This window comes from Amia ocellicauda, unplaced genomic scaffold (assembly GCF_036373705.1).
Source record: "Amia ocellicauda isolate fAmiCal2 unplaced genomic scaffold, fAmiCal2.hap1 HAP1_SCAFFOLD_34, whole genome shotgun sequence".
In the NCBI taxonomy this organism is placed as follows: Eukaryota; Metazoa; Chordata; class Actinopteri; order Amiiformes; family Amiidae; genus Amia; species Amia ocellicauda.
The window spans coordinates 963,279-969,278 of record NW_027102909.1 but is presented as its reverse complement, the minus strand read 5'-3'; the positions used below and the strand labels follow the sequence as shown (position 1 = coordinate 969,278).

Genomic DNA, 6,000 nt, shown 5'->3' with positions numbered 1-6,000 from the left:
CTCTGTCTGTCTCTCTCTCTCTCTGTCTCTCTCGCCCAAGCATTTTATAAGATCAACAAGTTCTGTTGTCTGTAATGGTCACAGGTCTTAACAATAACATTTTGAATAGTGCGTTTATCATATTCACACTGCCTCTGTCTCTGTCTGTCTCTCTCTCTCTCTGTCTCTCTCGCCCAAGCATTTTATAAGATCAACAAGTTCTGTTGTCTGTAATGGTCCCAGGTCCTAACAATGCCTGTTTTGCATAGGGTACTTATGTTAACCCCAAGGTATATGGCTCTGTCTCTCCCCTCAAATTTAATTAAAAATAAAATTAAAAAAAGAGGGTGGGTGGGTGTGTGGGGGTGTTGGTGTGTATAGGTTAATTGTTTTTGTAAAAAAAAAAATAAAAAAAAAAGCTGTGGTTATATTTTATCTCACACATATTGTGTTCATTCGTTTTACTTAAATACATTCTAGGGTCTTAAAGCTCATAAGAGTTAGACTTAAGATAAGGATATGTTTTTAAAGTATTTTAGCAGTCTCAATCCCTAAAGGTAAGGAATCATTTAAAAAATAAAAACAACTGATCACTCAATGCTAAATAGATCACAACACTCAAGGCTAAATCACTAACACCCGGGGGGCGGGGTTGGGCTCAGACAAACGTCGGTATGGCTTGTGTTATCAAAACATTCAGAATACTTTTAAACTATATAATTTATAAGCTTTGTAAAATAAACCCAAATATCTCTTTTGCGGGGATAAACGCTGTTCTGAGTAGTTTGTGACTTGTTTAATACCAAACAAAGCATCGCTATTAAAAAAAAAAAAAAAAAAAAAAAAAAAAAAAAAAAAAAAAAAAAAAAAAAAAAAGCTGTGGTTATATTTTATCTCACACATAATGTGTTCATTCGTTTTACTTAAATACATTCTAGGTTCTTAAAGCTCATAAGAGTTAGACTTAAGATAAGGATATGTTTTTAAGGTATTTTAGCAGTCACAATCCCTGATGATAAGGAATCATTTAAAAAATAAAAACAACTGATCACTCAATGCTAAATAGATCACAACACTCAAGGCTAAATCACTCACACCATGGGGGGGGGGGGGGGGGGGGGGGGGGGGGGTTGGGGGTGGGCTCAGACAAACGTCGGTATGGCGTGTGTTATCAAAACATTCAGAATACTTTTAAACTATATAATTTATAAGCTTTGTAAAATAAACCCAAATATCTCTTTTGCTGGGGATAAACGCTGTTCTGAGTAGTTTGTGACTTGTTTAATACCAAACAAAGCATCGCTATTAAAAAAAAAAAAAAAAAAAAAAAAAAAAAAAACGCTGTAAAAGCGCTACTTATTTTAGATCTTTATAGTTATTTTCTTGGCTCAGGTTGTTTTTTAGCGCGTATAAAGGTCTGAAATATTCTTAGTGTTTATTGACTATAGGTCTTGATGCTTAAAAATGTTTTTTGAGAGACCAAAAGGTTCTAATAAAAGTTTAGAGTAGAGAGGAGAGAGATCGTCGCCATCTTGGTGTCTATTTGAAATTTGATGCAGGGTCATTTTATTGGTTGTTTTTGATATGTTAATTGGTAACAGGATGGCACAAAGGACAGCCCAGAACAATGCCTTACAAGCAGATCCGGCAGCTGGCCGTCAGTATAAGTATGAAGGTCTGGTCTTCAGCTCGACAGACTCGTACTGACCTTTCGATTTAAGCCTAAAGATCAACAATGTCCGGAAACAACATCAACGACTTCGATTTAAACGAGTTTTTAGGTAAGTCTTTAAATTATTTTCATTGACTCAGAGCGTGTTGTGGTCATGTATTGTAAATAAGGTTATACCATCTGTTTTAAGTTCTGTAAAATTATTTTTCAGCCAGTCAACAGGAGTTAATTCCCAACGCTGAGGAGATCATCTGGAACAACGACGGTAAGATTTTTGTGTTTGCGCTCAAGGGTTCTTATGTATGGTTGTGTGTGTGTGGTTTTGAAGCGGCTCATTAGAGTTATGAAAACGTTTTAATATATATTAAAGCCAGTCTCTTTAATTACACAGAAACTATCGAAAGGCCTGTGATTAATGTCTCCGAGGAGCAAACAAGAGAAGTGGTTGTCCCTAGACAGGCGGTCTGCCGTCCGGGTAAGAACTAAACCCCTGTTTGTTTGTATAACGTTTCTGTAAGATGTTTGAGGCCCGTTTTGTTAATTTTAAAAAATTATCCTTTCTAACAGTATTAAGAAACGTGGTTCGAGACAACGAAAGGCCTTCCACATCGAGGTCTTGTTTCGTTTTACATTCGAGAACCGTAACCTTTCAAGAATCTGAAAGGCCGTCAGCCCCGGTATCTGATAGCGGTGAGTATATATCTGCCGTTTGTAAGAGGTTAAAGCTTTTTATAAAGCGGGAGTGGTTAAAGGTTAAACATGTCTCTTACCTCCACAGAAGTGCAAAAAGCTAAACCAGCTGAAAAACATAAGAAACGATTATTCTTTGGAGGTAAGTAAGATCTTTCAAACTTTAATGTTTTTAAAAGGGGGTTTGTTTGCCCGTTGAGGGCTGATATTTAAGCGACGGGTGCCCATTTCCTGTAGGGCGGGGGGTTCTGGGAAAGATCTTTAGAAGTCCGGACAGGTCTAGGCTTGTTTCTGGGGCATGTGTTTAGAAATGACCGATTGTCCTACCGTCTGGTTAGGAAGTAAAGCTGGCCGAAAGGTTTTAGTAAGTTGTTTGGCTTATCTTCCGCAATTATACTTCTGTTTTAAAGTGGCTGTAGGAAAAGGCTTGAAGGTGTTCATTGTATTTAATATTTAAACAGATCGTGAAAACGTTTGTGAAACAGGAAGTCCCGGGATCAGGAAGCGTTTACACTTGGAAGGTTCGTTTAAAAATGAAATGTGGTGTGGGTGTGTGTGTATAAAAAGTTTTATTAACAATATTACAGTTTTTAAAGAAACATTTAAGAAACCGTTTATTTACAGAGGCTTCTCTGTTTTACATTTATTATCAAGTCCTAATAAATATATTGTCTGTAAATAATAAGGCGTTGTAGTGAATGTCTAAGACTATTTTCAAAGGTCTAAAAAAAGCTAAAGGTTTTGAAGGTACTGGATATGTTGTTTTAAGTTTGATTTCTGTCGCCGTTTAAAGATGTAAATGTAATGTATATTTTTATTCTACCCCAGACTCTTGGGATAGTCATTCTGTGGATGAGCTATTGAGGACAATCACCCCGTCTAAGTGGGATCAAACATCTTCCCCGGAGAGATCACCGAGAGGATCCCCCACGGTGGTCTTGGAGACCCCCCAACATCTACTCAGGCCACAGCCTTCTGGGGGTAATTCAACAACCCAGATTCAGCCCGACGCATTGTCGGTCGGAACAAATACAGGCAACCAACAACCTCAGGGGTCGCCGTCAGTCAGGGTTGACACACCACCCAACGTCGGACTGGTTTCAACATCGCCCCCCCATCCCCGTTTCTTGGCTACAGAAACGCTGAACAGTACACCGCGATTGGCCAGGGTGTCACCGCAAAGGCCTTCTTGGTCTCCGTCCGTGAGTATACGCTCGCACCCTGCCTCCTTCGACCGAGATTTACCGGAGCGACCATCCTTTGAAGCTGTGCCAGGACACCATTCCCCGGAGCTACTTCCTGAAGGTCGGCATGAGTTGCTACGTACTTTGTTACTAAATCAAAGACTTGTGTTAGTGGGACAAAACCTTGTGATAGAGAGCCAAAACACCCTTATTAATACCCTTACTAACGAATTGTACCGTATTTAATGTTTTAATAGATACAGAACGCCTTACTATTGTGATTTGTTGGAAAAATAAGAAATAAATAAAAAAATGTCCGGACTTGGTAAAAGAACTCACAAACTAAAGGATTATGATCAAGTTAGGGCCCCAAAAAGACCTTCCCGAGAGAACATCCCCGGCCCTGTTGTGAACTCCTCTGATGTCCCAATGAACCAGGAACTATTACAAATGATAAATGATTTAAATAACCCCCAATCACCCCCGATAGAATGTGAATTAACAGACTTACCGGTGAACCCCGACCTGTTACAGATGGTCAATGATCTAAATAACCACCTCCCAACGGTAGAGCTTATAGAGGTTCAACCCCTAGTTCACCCCGATTTGTTTGAAATGGTGGAGGCTTTGGAGACGCTACCCCGACCAAATTCTGCCCCTGTTATAAATGATTTGAGACAATTAGAACACAGTACGGCGGCAGAAGCAGCCGTCACTATAGAGGAGGGTCTTGACATTAACCGGTTGGATATCTTTGAAGGACTTTTACGGGCTTTAAATGAGCCTCCTCAAAAAGGGGGTTTTGTAGATGTCAGCAGTGGGGGTGTTCGGAATGTGGAGGGTTCTGAGACTGATAAGGTTGTGGAGGACATGCTCTGTGAGAATGTAGGGGTTGAAGGCTTTGTTCAAAATGATGATGTGGCCAAGAGTAACAGTGATCCCGTGATTATAGATAGACCGGCCTATAACAATTTTGAAATGATTCAGCGTTTTAATTTTGCAGAACTTTTAAATTGTGACAATTATGCAGAAATATTTGTCAACATACACGAGGCCTTGCAAAACATGCTTGAACAGGTTGCTGAAAGGGTCAGACCTCGAGATGTTGTACAGTTAGAACTCAGAGGGGATGATTTGTTTAGCAACCTATCTGTAATGATGAGTGGAGATAATTTAGATGTTGATGAATTTCTGGCTAAAATCGAAGCGTTATTGCAAAGTAACGCATCCATCTTAGCGGATGAAAGTCTGTCTCTGGTAATGAATGTGGTTCGTAACCCTGAGGGTGGGGCACTTAGAAGACTGTCGAAATGCTTGAAGAACGACATAATTAGGAACAAGCTCAGGCAATTAGTGGTGAGTTCCAATGGGGACAATAAGCTCTGTTTTGCTTACAGTTTAATAAAACTACTTACCCCCGACATGCCTGAACCCCAAGCTATGCAAGAGGCTTTAATGCTTCATCAGAGGGCCGGCTTAAACTCTCAACAGATGGTTGCCTTTTCAGACATTACCAGGTTTGAGGAGTTGTTGTCTTTAAAAATTGTTGTGTGGTACCGTTGTGAGGTAAAGGAAGTATTTGTGAAATTTCAGACACATCCTGAAACCCATACACAGACACTGTTTCTCTTCCTAAGTGATAGTCATTACTTTGGAATAAAGAGTTTGACGGCTTTTTTGGGTTGTTCGTATGTTTGTCATTGGTGTTATAAGGCCTTCAATGATAAGCTTAAGCACCGCTGTGACGGTTACTGTAACGTCTGTTTCAATCCGCAATGTCGTAAGGGTTTGGCCCCTACCATCCGATGTAAAGATTGCTTAAGGATTTGTCTCTCCGCGTTCTGTTTTTCCGAACATAAGGTACAGAGGGCCGCTGCTGAGGGGGTTAAAAAACGGAGTTATTGCGATCAAACTAAATATTGCCCGCAATGTTGCCTCCAGTACCGTTTTTATGAGGCTAAACCACACAAATGTCTGGAGCCGAGATGTAGGATCTGTAATGCTGATTTAACCCCGGGGTCTGAACACCAGTGCTTTATTCAGCCGGTTAAAAAGGAGCCGCCGCACAACCGGTATGTCTTTTTTGATTTTGAATGCCGGCAAGAAAACGGGGTCCATGTTGCTAATTATATACACTGTATTGACATGTTGGATTGTGAGTGGTCAGCTAGTGGTGAGAGTTGTGTCAGGGCTTTCTTTACGCGGTATCGCGGTCCAAAATACATCAATTACACATTTATTGCCCACAATGCTAAGGGTTATGATTCTTACATTTTGATGAAGTATCTGGTGGAAAATGGGGTGACCCCAAAAATAATAGCTCAGGGTAGCAAGATCATGTGTTTCACCGACGAAGCTTTCAACCAACGTTACATAGACTCGTTAAATTTCCTCCCCATGAAATTGAGCGCTTTGCCTAAAGCTCTGGGTTTTGAGGCTCAGAAGAAAGGCTGGTTCTGCCATTTTTTTAATACT

General features: G+C 40.2%; 1 long non-coding RNA gene across 1 annotated transcript; it reads left to right on the top strand.

Annotated features, from left to right (window-relative positions):
- The first annotated feature begins 2,204 nt into the window (after nt 1-2,204).
- Nucleotides 2,205-5,190, top strand: LOC136732081 (uncharacterized). Its single transcript, XR_010809767.1, has 4 exons — nt 2,205-2,341; nt 2,430-2,483; nt 2,803-2,862; nt 3,170-5,190. It is a non-coding gene; the product is annotated as an uncharacterized LOC136732081 (long non-coding RNA).
- The last annotated feature ends 810 nt before the right edge of the window (nt 5,191-6,000 follow it).